The following is a 17,266-nucleotide window of genomic DNA, read 5'->3' on the forward strand; positions in this document are numbered from 1 at the left end:
AACTGGACTGTATGTTTACAGGCAGTTGGACCTGCCATCACCCCTTTGAACTGGACTGTGTGTTTACAGGCAGTTGGACCTGCCATCATTCCCTTTGAACTGGACTGTGTGTGTTTACAGGCAGTTGGACCTGCCATCATTCCCTTTGAACTGGACTGTGTGTGTTTACAGGCAGTTGGACCTGCCATCACCCCTTTGAACTGGACTGTGTGTTTACAGGCAGTTGGACCTGCCATCATTCCCTTTGAACTGGACTGTGTGTGTTTACAGGCAGTTGGACCTGCATCATTCACTTTGAACTGGACTGTGTGTGTTTACAGGCAGTTGGACCTGCCATCATTCCCTTTGAACTGGACTGTGTGTGTTCACAGGCAGTTGGACCTGCCATCATTACCTTTGAACTGGACTGTGTGTTTACAGGCAGTTGGACCTGCCATCATTCCCTTTGAACTGGACTGTGTGTTTACAGGCAGTTGGACCTGCCATCATTCCCTTTGAACTGGACTGTGTGTGTTTACAGGCAGTTGGACCTGCCATCATTCCCTTTGAACTGGACTGTGTGTTTACAGGCAGTTGCACCTGCCATCATTCACCTTTGAACTGGACTGTGTGTTTACAGGCAGTTGGACCTGCCATCACCCCTTTGAACTGGACTGTGTGTTTACAGGCAGTTGGACCTGCCATCATTCCCTTTGAACTGGACTGTGTGTGTTTACAGGCAGTTGGACCTGCCATCATTCCCTTTGAACTGGACTGTGTGTGTTTACAGGCAGTTGGACCTGCATCATTCCCTTTGAACTGGACTGTGTGTGTTTACAGGCAGTTGGACCTGCATCATTCCCTTTGAACTGGACTGTGTGTGTTTACAGGCAGTTGGACCTGCCATCATTCCCTTTGAACTGGACTGTGTGTGTTTACAGGCAGTTGGACCTGTATTATTCCCTTTGAACTGGACTGTGTGTGTCTACAGGCAGTTGGACCTAACATCATTCCCTTTGAACTGGACTGTGTGTGTTTACAGGCAGTTGGACCTGCCATCATTCCCTTTGAACTGGACTGTGTGTGTTTACAGGCAGTTGGACCTGCCATCATTCCCTTTGAACTGGACTGTGTGTGTTTACAGGCAGTTGGACCTGCCATCATTCCCTTTGAACTGGACTGTGTGTGTTTACAGGCAGTTGGGCCTGCCATCATTCCCTTTGAACTGGACTGTGTGTGTTTACAGGCAGTTGGACCTGCCATCATTCACTTTGAACTGGACTGTGTGTGTTTACAGGCAGTTGGGCCTGCCATCATTCCCTTTGAACTGGACTGTGTTTGTTTACAGGCAGTTGGACCTGCCATCATTCCCTTTGAACTGGACTGTGTGTGTTTACAGGCAGTTGGACCTGCCATCATTCCCTTTGAACTGGACTGTGTGTTTACAGGCAGTTGGACCTGCCATCATTCCCTTTGAACTGGACTGTGTGTTTACAGGCAGTTGGACCTGCCATCATTCCCTTTGAACTGGACTGTGTGTTTACAGGCAGTTGGACCTGCCATCATTCCCTTTGAACTGGACTGTGTGTTTACAGGCAGTTGGACCTGCCATCATTCCCTTTGAACTGGACTGTATGTTTACAGGCAGTTGGACCTGCCATCACCCCTTTGAACTGGACTGTGTGTTTACAGGCAGTTGGACCTGCCATCATTCCCTTTGAACTGGACTGTGTGTGTTTACAGGCAGTTGGACCTGCCATCATTCCCTTTGAACTGGACTGTGTGTGTTTACAGGCAGTTGGACCTGCCATCACCCCTTTGAACTGGACTGTGTGTTTACAGGCAGTTGGACCTGCCATCATTCCCTTTGAACTGGACTGTGTGTGTTTACAGGCAGTTGGACCTGCATCATTCACTTTGAACTGGACTGTGTGTGTTTACAGGCAGTTGGACCTGCCATCATTCCCTTTGAACTGGACTGTGTGTGTTCACAGGCAGTTGGACCTTCCATCATTACCTTTGAACTGGACTGTGTGTTTACAGGCAGTTGGACCTGCCATCATTCCCTTTGAACTGGACTGTGTGTTTACAGGCAGTTGGACCTGCCATCATTCCCTTTGAACTGGACTGTGTGTGTTTACAGGCAGTTGGACCTGCCATCATTCCCTTTGAACTGGACTGTGTGTTTACAGGCAGTTGCACCTGCCATCATTCACCTTTGAACTGGACTGTGTGTTTACAGGCAGTTGGACCTGCCATCACCCCTTTGAACTGGACTGTGTGTTTACAGGCAGTTGGACCTGCCATCATTCCCTTTGAACTGGACTGTGTGTGTTTACAGGCACTTGGACCTGCCATCATGCCCTTTGAACTGGACTGTGTGTTTACAGGCAGTTGGACCTGCCATCACCCCTTTGAACTGGACTGTGTGTTTACAGGCAGTTGGACCTGCCATCATTCCCTTTGAACTGGACTGTGTGTGTTTACAGGCAGTTGGACCTGCCATCATTCCCTTTGAACTGGACTGTGTGTGTTTACAGGCAGTTGGACCTGCATTATTCCCTTTGAACTGGACTGTGTGTTTACAGGCAGTAGGGCCTGCCATCATTCACTTTGAACTGGACTGTGTGTGTTTACAGGCAGTTGGACCTGCCATCATTCACTTTGAACTGGACTGTGCGTGTTTACAGGCAGTAGGACCTGCATCATTCACTTGAACTGGACTGTGTGTGTTTACAGGCAGTTGGACCTGCCATCATTCCCTTTGAACTGGACTGTGTGTTTACAGGCAGTTGGACCTGCCATCACCCCTTTGAACTGGACTGTGTGTTTACAGGCAGTTGGACCTGCCATCATTCCCTTTGAACTGGACTGTGTGTGTTTCCAGGCAGTTGGACCTGCATCATTCACTTTGAACTGGACTGTGTGTGTTTCCAGGCAGTTGGACCTGCCATCATTCACTTTGAACTGGACTGTGTGTGTTTACAGGCAGTTGGACCTGCATCATTCACTTTGAACTGGACTGTGTGTGTTTACAGGTAGTTGGACATGCCATCATTCACTTTGAACTGGACTGTGTGTTTACAGGCAGTTGGACCTGCCATCATTCCCTTTGAACTGGACTGTGTGTTTACAGGCAGTTGGACCTGCAATCATTCCCTTTGAACTGGACTGTGTGTTTACAGGCAGTTGGACCTGCCATCATTCCCTTTGAACTGGACTGTGTGTGTTTACAGGCAGTTGGACCTGCCATCATTCCCTTTGAACTGGACTGTGTGTTTACAGGCAGTTGCACCTGCCATCATTCACCTTTGAACTGGACTGTGTGTTTACAGGCAGTTGGACCTGCCATCACCCCTTTGAACTGGACTGTGTGTTTACAGGCAGTTGGACCTGCCATCATTCCCTTTGAACTGGACTGTGTGTGTTTACAGGCAGTTGGACCTGCCATCATTCCCTTTGAACTGGACTGTGTGTGTTTACAGGCAGTTGGACCTGCATCATTCCCTTTGAACTGGACTGTGTGTGTTTACAGGCAGTTGGACCTGCATCATTCCCTTTGAATTGGACTGTGTGTGTTTACAGGCAGTTGGACCTGCCATCATTCCCTTTGAACTGGACTGTGTGTGTTTACAGGCAGTTGGACCTGTATTATTCCCTTTGAACTGGACTGTGTGTGTCTACAGGCAGTTGGACCTAACATCATTCCCTTTGAACTGGACTGTGTGTGTTTACAGGCAGTTGGACCTGCCATCATTCCCTTTGAACTGGACTGTGTGTGTTTACAGGCAGTTGGACCTGCCATCATTCCCTTTGAACTGGACTGTGTGTGTTTACAGGCAGTTGGACCTGCCATCATTCCCTTTGAACTGGACTGTGTGTGTTTACAGGCAGTTGGGCCTGCCATCATTCCCTTTGAACTGGACTGTGTGTGTTTACAGGCAGTTGGACCTGCCATCATTCACTTTGAACTGGACTGTGTGTGTTTACAGGCAGTTGGGCCTGCCATCATTCCCTTTGAACTGGACTGTGTTTGTTTACAGGCAGTTGGACCTGCCATCATTCCCTTTGAACTGGACTGTGTGTGTTTACAGGCAGTTGGACCTGCCATCATTCCCTTTGAACTGGACTGTGTGTGTTTACAGGCAGTTGGACCTGCCATCATTCCCTTTGAACTGGACTGTGTGTTTACAGGCAGTTGGACCTGCCATCATTCCCTTTGAACTGGACTGTGTGTTTACAGGCAGTTGGACCTGCCATCATTCCCTTTGAACTGGACTGTGTGTTTACAGGCAGTTGGACCTGCCATCATTCCCTTTGAACTGGACTGTATGTTTACAGGCAGTTGGACCTGCCATCACCCCTTTGAACTGGACTGTGTGTTTACAGGCAGTTGGACCTGCCATCATTCCCTTTGAACTGGACTGTGTGTGTTTACAGGCAGTTGGACCTGCCATCATTCCCTTTGAACTGGACTGTGTGTGTTTACAGGCAGTTGGACCTGCCATCACCCCTTTGAACTGGACTGTGTGTTTACAGGCAGTTGGACCTGCCATCATTCCCTTTGAACTGGACTGTGTGTGTTTACAGGCAGTTGGACCTGCATCATTCACTTTGAACTGGACTGTGTGTGTTTACAGGCAGTTGGACCTGCCATCATTCCCTTTGAACTGGACTGTGTGTGTTCACAGGCAGTTGGACCTTCCATCATTACCTTTGAACTGGACTGTGTGTTTACAGGCAGTTGGACCTGCCATCATTCCCTTTGAACTGGACTGTGTGTTTACAGGCAGTTGGACCTGCCATCATTCCCTTTGAACTGGACTGTGTGTGTTTACAGGCAGTTGGACCTGCCATCATTCCCTTTGAACTGGACTGTGTGTTTACAGGCAGTTGCACCTGCCATCATTCACCTTTGAACTGGACTGTGTGTTTACAGGCAGTTGGACCTGCCATCACCCCTTTGAACTGGACTGTGTGTTTACAGGCAGTTGGACCTGCCATCATTCCCTTTGAACTGGACTGTGTGTGTTTACAGGCACTTGGACCTGCCATCATGCCCTTTGAACTGGACTGTGTGTTTACAGGCAGTTGGACCTGCCATCACCCCTTTGAACTGGACTGTGTGTTTACAGGCAGTTGGACCTGCCATCATTCCCTTTGAACTGGACTGTGTGTGTTTACAGGCAGTTGGACCTGCCATCATTCCCTTTGAACTGGACTGTGTGTGTTTACAGGCAGTTGGACCTGCATTATTCCCTTTGAACTGGACTGTGTGTTTACAGGCAGTAGGGCCTGCCATCATTCACTTTGAACTGGACTGTGTGTGTTTACAGGCAGTTGGACCTGCCATCATTCACTTTGAACTGGACTGTGCGTGTTTACAGGCAGTAGGACCTGCATCATTCACTTGAACTGGACTGTGTGTGTTTACAGGCAGTTGGACCTGCCATCATTCCCTTTGAACTGGACTGTGTGTTTACAGGCAGTTGGACCTGCCATCACCCCTTTGAACTGGACTGTGTGTTTACAGGCAGTTGGACCTGCCATCATTCCCTTTGAACTGGACTGTGTGTGTTTCCAGGCAGTTGGACCTGCATCATTCACTTTGAACTGGACTGTGTGTGTTTCCAGGCAGTTGGACCTGCCATCATTCACTTTGAACTGGACTGTGTGTGTTTACAGGCAGTTGGACCTGCATCATTCACTTTGAACTGGACTGTGTGTGTTTACAGGTAGTTGGACATGCCATCATTCACTTTGAACTGGACTGTGTGTTTACAGGCAGTTGGACCTGCCATCATTCCCTTTGAACTGGACTGTGTGTTTACAGGCAGTTGGACCTGCAATCATTCCCTTTGAACTGGACTGTGTGTTTACAGGCAGTTGGACCTGCCATCATTTCCTTTGAACTGGACTGTGTGTGTTTACAGGCAGTTGGACCTGCCATCATTCCCTTTGAACTGGACTGTGTGTTTACAGGCAGTTGGGCCTGCCATCATTCCCTTTGAACTGGACTGTGTGTGTTTACAGGCAGTTGCACCTGCCATCATTCCCTTTGAACTGGACTGTGTGTTTACAGGCAGTTGGACCTGCTATCACCCCTTTGAACTGGACTGTGTGTTTACAGGCAGTTGGACCTGCCATCATTCCCTTTGAACTGGACTGTGTGTGTTTACAGGCAGTTGGACCTGCCATCATTCCCTTTGAACTGGACTGTGTGTGTTTACAGGCAGTTGGACCTGCATTATTCCCTTTGAACTGGACTGTGTGTTTACAGGCAGTTGGACCTGCCATCATTCCCTTTGAACTGGACTGTGTGTGTTTACAGGCAGTTGGACCTGCCATCATTCACTTTGAACTGGACTGTGCGTGTTTACAGGCAGTAGGACCTGCATCATTCACTTGAACTGGACTGTGTGTGTTTACTGGCAGTTGGACCTGCCATCATTCACTTTGAACTGGACTGTGTGTGTTTACAGGCAGTTGGACCTGCCATCATTCACTTTGAACTGGACTGTGTGTGTTTACAGGCAGTTGGACCTGCCATCATTCACTTTGAACTGGACTGTGTGTGTTTACAGGCAGTTGGACCTGCATCAATAACTTTGAACTGGACTGTGTGTGTTTACAGGCAGTTGGACCTGCCATCATTCACTTTGAACTGGACTGTGTGTGTTTACAGGCAGTTGGACCTGCCATCATTCCCTTTGAACTGGACTGTGTGTGTTTACAGGCAGTTGGACCTGCCATCATTCCCTTTGAACTGGACTGTGTGTGTTTACAGGCAGTTGGACCTGCCATCATTACCTTTGAACTGGACTGTGTGTTTACAGGCAGTTGGGCCTGCCATCATTCCCTTTGAACTGGACTGTGTGTGTTTACAGGCAGTTGCACCTGCCATCATTCCCTTTGAACTGGACTGTGTGTTTACAGGCAGTTGTACCTGCCATCATTCCCTTTGAACTGGACTGTGTTTGTTTACAGGCAGTTGGACCTGCCATCAGTCACTTTGAACTGGACTGTGTGTGTTTACAGGCAGTTGGACCTGCATCATTCCCTTTGAACTGGACTGTGTGTGTTTACAGGCAGTTGCACCTGCCATCATTCCCCTTGAACTGGACTGTGTGTTTACAGGCAGTTGGACCTGCCATCATTCCCTTTGAACTGGACTGTGTTTGTTTACAGGCAGTTAGACCTGCCATCATTCCCTTTGAACTGGACTGTGTGTGTTTACAGGCAGTTGGACCTGCCACCATTCCCTTTGAACTGGACTGTGTGTGTTTACAGGCAGTTGGACCCGCATCATTCCCTTTGAACTGGACTATGTGTGTTTACAGGAAGTTGGACCTGCCATCATTCCCTTTGAACTGGACTGTGTGTGTTTACAGGCAGTTGGACCTGCCAGCATTCCCTTTGAACTGGACTGTGTGTGTTTACAGGCAGTTGGACCCGCATCATTCCCTTTGAACTGGACTGTGTGTGTTTACAGGAAGTAGGGCCTGCCATCATTCCCTTTGAACTGGACTGTGTGTGTTTACAGGCAGTTGGACCTGCCATCATTCCCTTTGAACTGGACTGTGTGTGTTTACAGGCAGTTGGGCCTGCCATCATTTCCTTTGAACTGGACTGTGTGTTTACAGGCAGTTGGACCTGCCATCATTCCCTTTGAACTGGACTGTGTGTTTACAGGCAGTTGGACCTGCCATCATTCCCTTTGAACTGGACTGTGTGTTTACAGGCAGTTGGACCTGCCATAATTCCCTTTGAACTGGACTGTGTGTTTACAGGCAGTTGGACCTGCCATCATTCCCTTTGAACTGGACTGTGTTTGTTTACAGGCAGTTGGACCTGCCATCATTCACTTTGAACTGGACTGTGTGTTTACAGGCAGTTGGACCTGCCATCATTCCCTTTGAACTGGACTGTGTGTTTACAGGCAGTTGGACCTGCCATAATTCCCTTTGAACTGGACTGTGTTTTTACAGGCAGTTGGACCTGCCATCATTCCCTTTGAACTGGACTGTGTTTGTTTACAGGCAGTTGGACCTGCCATCATTCCCTTTGAACTGGACTGTGTGTGTTTACAGGCAGTTGGACCTGCCACCATTCCCTTTGAACTGGACTGTGTGTGTTTACAGGCAGTTGGACCCGCATCATTCCCTTTGAACTGGACTGTGTGTGTTTACAGGAAGTAGGGCCTGCCATCATTCCCTTTGAACTGGACTGTGTGTGTTTACAGGCAGTTGGACCTGCCATCATTCCCTTTGAACTGGACTGTGTGTTTACAGGCAGTTGGACCTGCCATCATTCCCTTTGAACTGGACTGTGTGTTTACAGGCAGTTGGACCTGCCATCATTCCCTTTGAACTGGACTGTGTGTTTACAGGCAGTTGGACCTGCCATAATTCCCTTTGAACTGGACTGTGTGTTTACAGGCAGTTGGACCTGCCATCATACCCTTTGAACTGGACTGTGTGTTTACAGGCAGTTGGACCTGCCATCACCCCTTTGAACTGGACTGTGTGTTTACAGGCAGTTGGACCTGCCATCATTCCCTTTGAACTGGACTGTGTGTGTTTACAGGCAGTTGGACCTGCCATCATTCCCTTTGAACTGGACTGTGTGTTTACAGGCAGTTGGACCTGCCATCACCCCTTTGAACTGGACTGTGTGTTTACAGGCAGTTGGACCTGCCATAATTCCCTTTGAACTAGACTGTGTGTGTTTACAGGCAGTTGGACCTGCATCATTCACTTTGAACTGGACTGTGTGTGTTTCCAGGCAGTTGGACCTGCCATCATTCACTTTGAACTGGACTGTGTGTGTTTACAGGCAGTTGGACCTGCATCATTCACTTTGAACTGGACTGTGTGTGTTTACAGGTAGTTGGACCTGCCATCATTCACTTTGAACTGGACTGTGTGTGTTTACAGGCAGTTGGACCTGCCATCATTCCCTTTGAACTGGACTGTGTGTGTTTACAGGCAGTTGGACCTGCCATCATTCCCTTTGAACTGGACTGTGTGTTTACAGGCAGTACGGCCTGCCATCATTCCCTTTGAACTGGACTGTGTGTTTACAGGCAGTTGGGCCTGCCATCATTCCCTTTGAACTGGACTGTGTGTTTACAGGCAGTTGGCCCTGCCATCATTCCCTTTGAACTGGACTGTTTGTGTTTACAGGCAGTTGCACCTGCCATCATTCCCTTTGAACTGGACTGTGTGTTTACAGGCAGTTGGACCTGCCATCACCCCTTTGAACTGGACTGTGTGTTTACAGGCAGTTGGACATGCCATCATGCCCTTTGAACTGGACTGTGTGTTTACAGGCAGTTGGACCTGCCATCACCCCTTTGAACTGGACTGTGTGTGTTTACAGGCAGTAGGGCCTGCCATCATTCACTTTGAACTGGACTGTGCGTGTTTACAGGCAGTAGGACCTGCATCATTCACTTGAACTGGACTGTGTGTGTTTACAGGCAGTTGGACCTGCCATCATTCACTTTGAACTGGACTGTGTGTGTTTACAGGCAGTTGGACCTGCCATCATTCACTTTGAACGGGACTGTGTGTGTTTACAGGCAGTTGGACCTGCCATCATTCACTTTGAACTGGACTGTGTGTGTTTACAGGCAGTTGGACCTGCATCATTAACTTTGAACTGGACTGTGTGTCTTTACAGGCAGTTGGACCTGCCATCATTCACTTTGAACTGGACTGTGTGTGTTAACAGGCAGTTGGACCTGCCATCATTCCCTTTGAACTGGACTGTGTGTGTTTACAGGCAGTTGGACCTGCCATCATTCCCTTTGAACTGGACTGTGTGTTTACAGGCAGTTGGACCTGCCATCATTCCCTTTGAACTGGACTGTGTGTTTACAGGCAGTTGGACCTGCCATCATTCCCTTTGAACTGGACTGTGTGTTTACAGGCAGTTGGACCTGCCATAATTCCCTTTGAACTGGACTGTGTGTTTACAGGCAGTTGGACCTGCCATCATACCCTTTGAACTGGACTGTGTGTTTACAGGCAGTTGGACCTGCCATCACCCCTTTGAACTGGACTGTGTGTTTACAGGCAGTTGGACCTGCCATCATTCCCTTTGAACTGGACTGTGTGTGTTTACAGGCAGTTGGACCTGCCATCATTCCCTTTGAACTGGACTGTGTGTTTACAGGCAGTTGGACCTGCCATCACCCCTTTGAACTGGACTGTGTGTTTACAGGCAGTTGGACCTGCCATAATTCCCTTTGAACTAGACTGTGTGTGTTTACAGGCAGTTGGACCTGCATCATTCACTTTGAACTGGACTGTGTGTGTTTCCAGGCAGTTGGACCTGCCATCATTCACTTTGAACTGGACTGTGTGTGTTTACAGGCAGTTGGACCTGCATCATTCACTTTGAACTGGACTGTGTGTGTTTACAGGTAGTTGGACCTGCCATCATTCACTTTGAACTGGACTGTGTGTGTTTACAGGCAGTTGGACCTGCCATCATTCCCTTTGAACTGGACTGTGTGTGTTTACAGGCAGTTGGACCTGCCATCATTCCCTTTGAACTGGACTGTGTGTTTACAGGCAGTACGGCCTGCCATCATTCCCTTTGAACTGGACTGTGTGTTTACAGGCAGTTGGGCCTGCCATCATTCCCTTTGAACTGGACTGTGTGTTTACAGGCAGTTGGCCCTGCCATCATTCCCTTTGAACTGGACTGTTTGTGTTTACAGGCAGTTGCACCTGCCATCATTCCCTTTGAACTGGACTGTGTGTTTACAGGCAGTTGGACCTGCCATCACCCCTTTGAACTGGACTGTGTGTTTACAGGCAGTTGGACATGCCATCATGCCCTTTGAACTGGACTGTGTGTTTACAGGCAGTTGGACCTGCCATCACCCCTTTGAACTGGACTGTGTGTGTTTACAGGCAGTAGGGCCTGCCATCATTCACTTTGAACTGGACTGTGCGTGTTTACAGGCAGTAGGACCTGCATCATTCACTTGAACTGGACTGTGTGTGTTTACAGGCAGTTGGACCTGCCATCATTCACTTTGAACTGGACTGTGTGTGTTTACAGGCAGTTGGACCTGCCATCATTCACTTTGAACGGGACTGTGTGTGTTTACAGGCAGTTGGACCTGCCATCATTCACTTTGAACTGGACTGTGTGTGTTTACAGGCAGTTGGACCTGCATCATTAACTTTGAACTGGACTGTGTGTGTTTACAGGCAGTTGGACCTGCCATCATTCACTTTGAACTGGACTGTGTGTGTTAACAGGCAGTTGGACCTGCCATCATTCCCTTTGAACTGGACTGTGTGTTTACAGGCAGTTGGACCTGCCATCATTCCCTTTGAACTGGACTGTGTGTGTTTACAGGCAGTTGGACCTGCCATCATTCACTTTGAACTGGACTGTGTGTGTTTAAAGGCAGTTGGACCTGCCATCATTACCTTTGAACTGGACTGTGTGTTTACAGGCAGTTGGGCCTGCCATCATTCCCTTTGAACTGGACTGTGTGTGTTTACAGGCAGTTGCACCTGCCATCATTCCCTTTGAACTGGACTGTGTGTTTACAGGCAGTTGGACCTGCCATCATTCCCTTTGAACTGGACTGTGTTTGTTTACAGGCAGTTGGACCTGCCATCATTCACTTTGAACTGGACTGTGTGTGTTTACAGGCAGTTGGACCTGCATCATTCCCTTTGAACTGGACTGTGTGTGTTTACAGGCAGTTGCAACAGCGCGACTTTAGATCATTAGAACGCATTTTGGCAAAAGCAACAAAATTCCCCTGAATTGATTTCTGCAAATATGTAAATACCATGGGAGTCCTCTTACATTTGGGAACTTTACAGTCCCATTGCTCAAACAACCATAAAAAAGGTAGGCTAACAACAAGATCAACAACTAATGCTAGCCAGAGCAAAATGAGCTAAAATCTAATGAAAGAACATTAGAAAAACCCTCTCAAACTTTTTCAGCTAGTTTGCTGTCAAAATTGCACTGATAAACAATGGGAAATAGTAAGTATCCTGCTCGTCCTTCTGCAGCTTGCCTGCCAATGCATGCTTGTCCCAACCAAGCACCCAAGCTAACTTGCTAAAGTTGGCTAGCTTGCTAGCTAGCTACTTCCAGACACAAATGAGAGAACTCCCGAGCTGACAAGGTAAAAATCTGTCGTTCTGCCCCTGAACAAGGCAGTTAACCCACTGTTCCTAGACCGTCATTGAAAATAAGAATTTGTTCTTAACTGACTTGCCTAGTTAAATAAAGGTAAAACTTTTTTTTTTAACAACCAGACTCAAACCCACCTGGTCAGTCTGGCTTTCCCCCCAGTGTAGCGCTGCCTCCTCACTCAGCCCTAGCTGACAGTAAGTAGCTACATTTGAATTGTAATAGTTTTATCCTTGCTTTTCCCCTCTTTTTTTGCTGTACAGTGTCCTTTGGTTTTTTGAAAGGCCTTTAAATCCAATTATTATTAACATCCTATAATCTACTCACGACAACCTTACGATCACCTTACAATCACCTTCTGACAACCTAACGATCTCCTTCACCACACTCAAAACCCAACTCAAAATCTAACGAATACCTTACAAACAACTTATAATCGTCTTACGACCACCTTATGATAACCTTACGATCGCCCTAAGCTCATTCCACTCTAATAGATGAGTTCCTGTCTGGTGTATAATTTATTTACGTTTACTGAAAAATGGCCGAAGGTTGCAGAAGGGCAGTGTGTGTGTGTGTGTGTGTGTGTGTGTGTGTGTGTGGTGTGTGTGTGTGTGTGTGTGTGTGTGTGTGTGTGTGTGTGTGTGTGTGTGTGTGTGTGTGTGTGTGTGTTTGTGTGTGTGTGTGTGTGTGTATACGTATGTGTGCGTGTGTAGACAACCCTTTACTCTCATTCCCTCCGTCTCGTTCCCTCTCCTCTTCGCTCCTCTTCCTTACTCCCTCCGTCCTTCCCTCCCTCCCGTCTTTCTCTGACTGTGACATCCTGTCACCATGGTAACAGTGGAACGAGGGAGTACTGTGCAGCGGCAGCTTTCCCTTCATCTCTCACTGTTTTTCTCTATCCTTGTTTTACTCTCTCTTTCTCGTCTTTCTTCCTCTTTCTACACTGCTCTCTCTTTTTCCACCTCTCAAACTGTCTCAATCTGTCTTCCTCTTTTACATTGTTGTATCTCTCTCTCTGTGTGTGTGTGTGTGTCACAACCCTGTGATCTCCCCCTGCTTTAACACCACACACCAACTCTGCCGGGCCATTTAAATGACTCACAGGGAGGTGTGCATACCATTGTCATAATCAGTGGACATCCACATAAATCAGCTCACACGAACGCCACACACAGACACACAGACACACAAACACACACACTCCCTCTCACTTAAATTCTTCTCCTCTTCATCCTCAGGCTCTCCTGACGTGCCTGGTGGTATCTGGTCCTGACTCTCCCCCCGCCATGGCTCTGTCACTGTGGTTCCTGTGTGTGTCTGTCACCACCCTAACTCACGTTGCCCCCTCTGGCCAAGGTAGGAATCACATCCCTAATTACTTAACTAACTGTCTAACTAACTAACTAACTAACTAACTAACTAACTAACTAACTAACTAACTAACTAACTAACTAACTAACTGTCTGACTGACTAACTAACAAACTGACTGACTGACTGCCTAACTGACTGACTGACTAACTAACTGGTTGCCTAATTGGATAACTAACAAACTGACTGATTGCCTAACAGACTAACTAACTAACTAACTAACTAACTAACTAACTAACTAACTAACTAACTAACTAACTAACTAACTAACTAACTAACTAACTAACTAACTAACTAAGTAAGTGTCTGACTGACTAACTAACAAACTGACTGACTAACTAACTGGTTGCCTAATTGGATAACTAACTAACTGACTGATTGCCTAACAGACTAACTAACTAACTAACTAACTAACTAACTAACTAACTAACTAACTGACTGACTGACTGACTGACTGACTGACTGACTGACTGACTGACTGACTGACTGACTGACTGCCTAACACTCATCCACTCACACATTCATTCATTCACTCACACATTCACTCACTCACTCACTCACTCTCTCACACACACACAGAGGAAGGTAGGAATCCCTTAACTATTAATTAGAATGTCTGTCTTAACGAGGTGTTCATTAATGAACTGTTGTCTCTCACCCAGCTATGTCCAGAGCTGCGATTCCCTTCGGCATCCTGAGGAGGGAGCTAGCGTGTGAGGGCTACCCTATCGAGCTGCGCTGTCCAGGTAGGCATGTGTGTCTGTGTGTGTGGCTGTGTGTGTGTGTGTGGCTGTGTGGCTGTGTGTGTGTGTGTGTGTGTGTGTGTGTGTGTGTGTGTGGCTGTGTGGCTGTGTGTGTGTGTGTGTGTGTGTCTGTGCGTGTGTGTGTCTGTGTGTGTGCGTATGCATGTTTGTACATGTGTGTGCGTGCGTGTGTAGTTAATTGTGATGAAATCATGTGCTGTAGCTGTAATGAGGTTGAATGTAGTAGACTATCAAAGTAATGAGGTTGGATGTAGTAGACTATTGAAGTAATGAGGTTGGATGTAGTAGACTATTGAAGTAATGAGGTTGGATGTAGTAGACTATTGAAGTAATGAGGTTGGATGTAGTAGTCTATAAAGTAATGAGTTTGGATGTAGCAGACTATTGAAGTAATGAGGTTGGATGTAGTAGACTATTGAAGTAATGAGGTTGGATGTAGTAGACTATTGAAGTAATGAGGTTGGATGTAGTAGTCTATAAAGTAATGAGGTTGGATGTAGTAGACTATTGAAGTAATGAGGTTGGATGTAGTAGACTATTGAAGTAATGAGGTTCAATGTAGTAGACTATTGAAGTAATGAGGTTCAATGTAGTAGACTATTGAAGTAATGAGGTTGGATGTAGTAGACTATTGAAGTAATGAGGTTGGATGTAGTAGACTATTGAAGTAATGAGGTTGGATGTAGTAGACTATTGAAGTAATGAGGTTGGATGTAGTAGACTATTGAAGTAATGAGGTTGGATGTAGTAGTCTATAAAGTAATGAGGTTGGATGTAGTAGACTATTGAAGTAATGAGGTTGGATGTAGTAGACTATTGAAGTAATGAGGTTGGATGTAGTAGACTATTGAAGTAATGAGGTTGGATGTAGTAGTCTATAAAGTAATGAGGTTGGATGTAGTAGACTATTGAAGTAATGAGGTTGGATGTAGTAGTCTATAAAGTAATGAGGTTGGATGTAGCAGACTATTGAAGTAATGAGGTTGGATGTAGTAGTCTATAAAGTAATGAGTTTGGATGTAGCAGTCTATCAAAGACAACCACATCCAACCGCAGTACTTTGATAGACTACTACATCCAACCTCATTACTATCAAAGTACATTTTGACTAGTCTCACTGCTTTACTAGAATGATACATTTTAGCTAGTCTTTCCCTGCTTTACTAGAATGATACATTATAACTAGTCTTTCCCTGCTTTACTAGAATGATACATTATAACTAGTCTTTCCCTGCTTTACTAGAATGATACATTATAACTAGTCTCACTGCTTTACTAGAATGATACATTTTAGCTAGTCTTTCCCTGCTTTACTAGAATGATACATTATAACTAGTCTTTCCCTGCTTTACTAGAATGATACATTATAACTAGTCTTTCCCTGCTTTACTAGAATGATACATTATAACTAGTCTCACTGCTTTACTAGAATGATACATTTTAGCTAGTCTTTCCCTGCTTTACTAGAATGATACATTATAACTAGTCTTTCCCTGCTTTACTGGAATAATACATTATAACTAGTCTCACTGCTTTACTAGAATGATACATTATAACTAGTCTTTCACTGCTTTACTAGAATGATACATTATAACTAGTCTCTCCCTGCTTTACTAGAATGATACATTATAACTAGTCTCACTGCTTTACTAGAATGATACATTATAACTAGTCTTTCACTGCTTTACTAGAATGATACATTATAACTAGTCTCTCCCTGCTTTACTAGAATGATACATTATAACTAGTCTCTCCCTGCTTTACTAGAATGATACATTATAACTAGTCTCTCCCTGCTTTACTAGAATGATACATTATAACTAGTCTCTCCCTGCTTTACTAGAATGATACATTATAACTAGTCTCTCCCTGCTTTACTAGAATGATACATTATAACTAGTCTCTCCCTGCTTTACTAGAATGATACATTATAACTAGTCTGTCCCTGCTTTACTAGAATGATACATTATAACTAGTCTCTCCCTGCTTTACTAGAATGATACATTATAACTAGTCTCTCCCTGCTTTACTAGAATGATACATTATAACTAGTCTCTCCCTGCTTTACTAGAATGATACATTATATATTTGACCCTTTGTTTAACTTTTCCTAACAATACTTTTGAACAGCTGAATTCAAACATTTTGTCTTCCTGGGAAATGACCTTTTCTAGGAAGTGACGTCATAATGATTGAGACGGCGAACTACGGACGCACGGACGATAAGATCTGTGACGCGGACCAATTTCAGATGGAGAACACACAGTGTTACCTCCCGGACGCACTCAAGATCATGGCCCAGAGGTGTGTGTATGTGTGTGCCAGTGGTTCGGTACTCAGCACTGTTTTCCTTGAAGCCCCAATCAATACTACTACTCTTACTCCCTCCCTCCCTTCATCCCCCCCCCTCTCTCTCTCTCTCTCTCTCTCTCTCTCTCTCTCTCTCTCTCTCTCTCTCTCTCTCGCCCTCTTTCTCTCTCCTCCCCTCCCTCCCTCCCTCGATCCCTCTTGCTCTCTCTCTCCCTCCCTCTCTCTGTCTCTCTCTCTATCTCCCTCCCTCCTCTCTCTCTCCTCCCTCTCTCTCTCCCTCCTCTCTCCTTCATCCCTCCCTCTCTCCCTCCCTCTCTCCCTCCTCTCTCCTCCCTCTCTCTCTCCCTCTCTCTCTCCCTCTCTCTCCCTCCTCCCTCTCTCTCTCCCTCTCTCCCTCCTCCCTCCCTCTCTCCCTGCTCTCTCCTTCTCTCTCTCCCTCTCTCTCCCTCCTCTCTCCCTCCTCACTCTCTCCCTCTCTCTCTCCCTCCTCCCTCCCTCTCTCCCTCCTCTCTCCCTCTCTCTCCCTCCTCCCTCCTATCTCCCTCCTCCCTCTCTCCCGCTCTCTCTCCCTCCTCTCTCCCTCTCTCCCTCCTCCCTCCTCTCTCCCTCCTCTCTCCCTCCTCTCTCCCTCTCTCCCTCCTCCCTCCTCCCTCCTCTCTCCCTC

The 17,266-nt window shown here is 46.6% G+C and overlaps 1 long non-coding RNA gene across 1 annotated transcript in view; it reads left to right on the forward strand.

Moving 5' to 3' along the window:
* The window catches only part of LOC145859402 (uncharacterized), a 28,532-nt gene extending 11,897 nt beyond the window's left edge, over positions 1-16,635 (forward strand). The window contains exons 2-4 of the long non-coding RNA XR_014379605.1: positions 13,398-13,515; positions 14,191-14,274; positions 16,467-16,635. This is a non-coding gene — a long non-coding RNA (uncharacterized LOC145859402). The remainder of the gene's footprint in view (positions 1-13,397; positions 13,516-14,190; positions 14,275-16,466) is intronic.
* The last annotated feature ends 631 nt before the right edge of the window (positions 16,636-17,266 follow it).

The sequence above is a fragment of the Salmo salar genome, chromosome 12 (genome assembly GCF_965601325.2).
Source record: "Salmo salar chromosome 12, fSalSal1, whole genome shotgun sequence".
Taxonomy (NCBI): domain Eukaryota; kingdom Metazoa; phylum Chordata; class Actinopteri; order Salmoniformes; family Salmonidae; genus Salmo; species Salmo salar.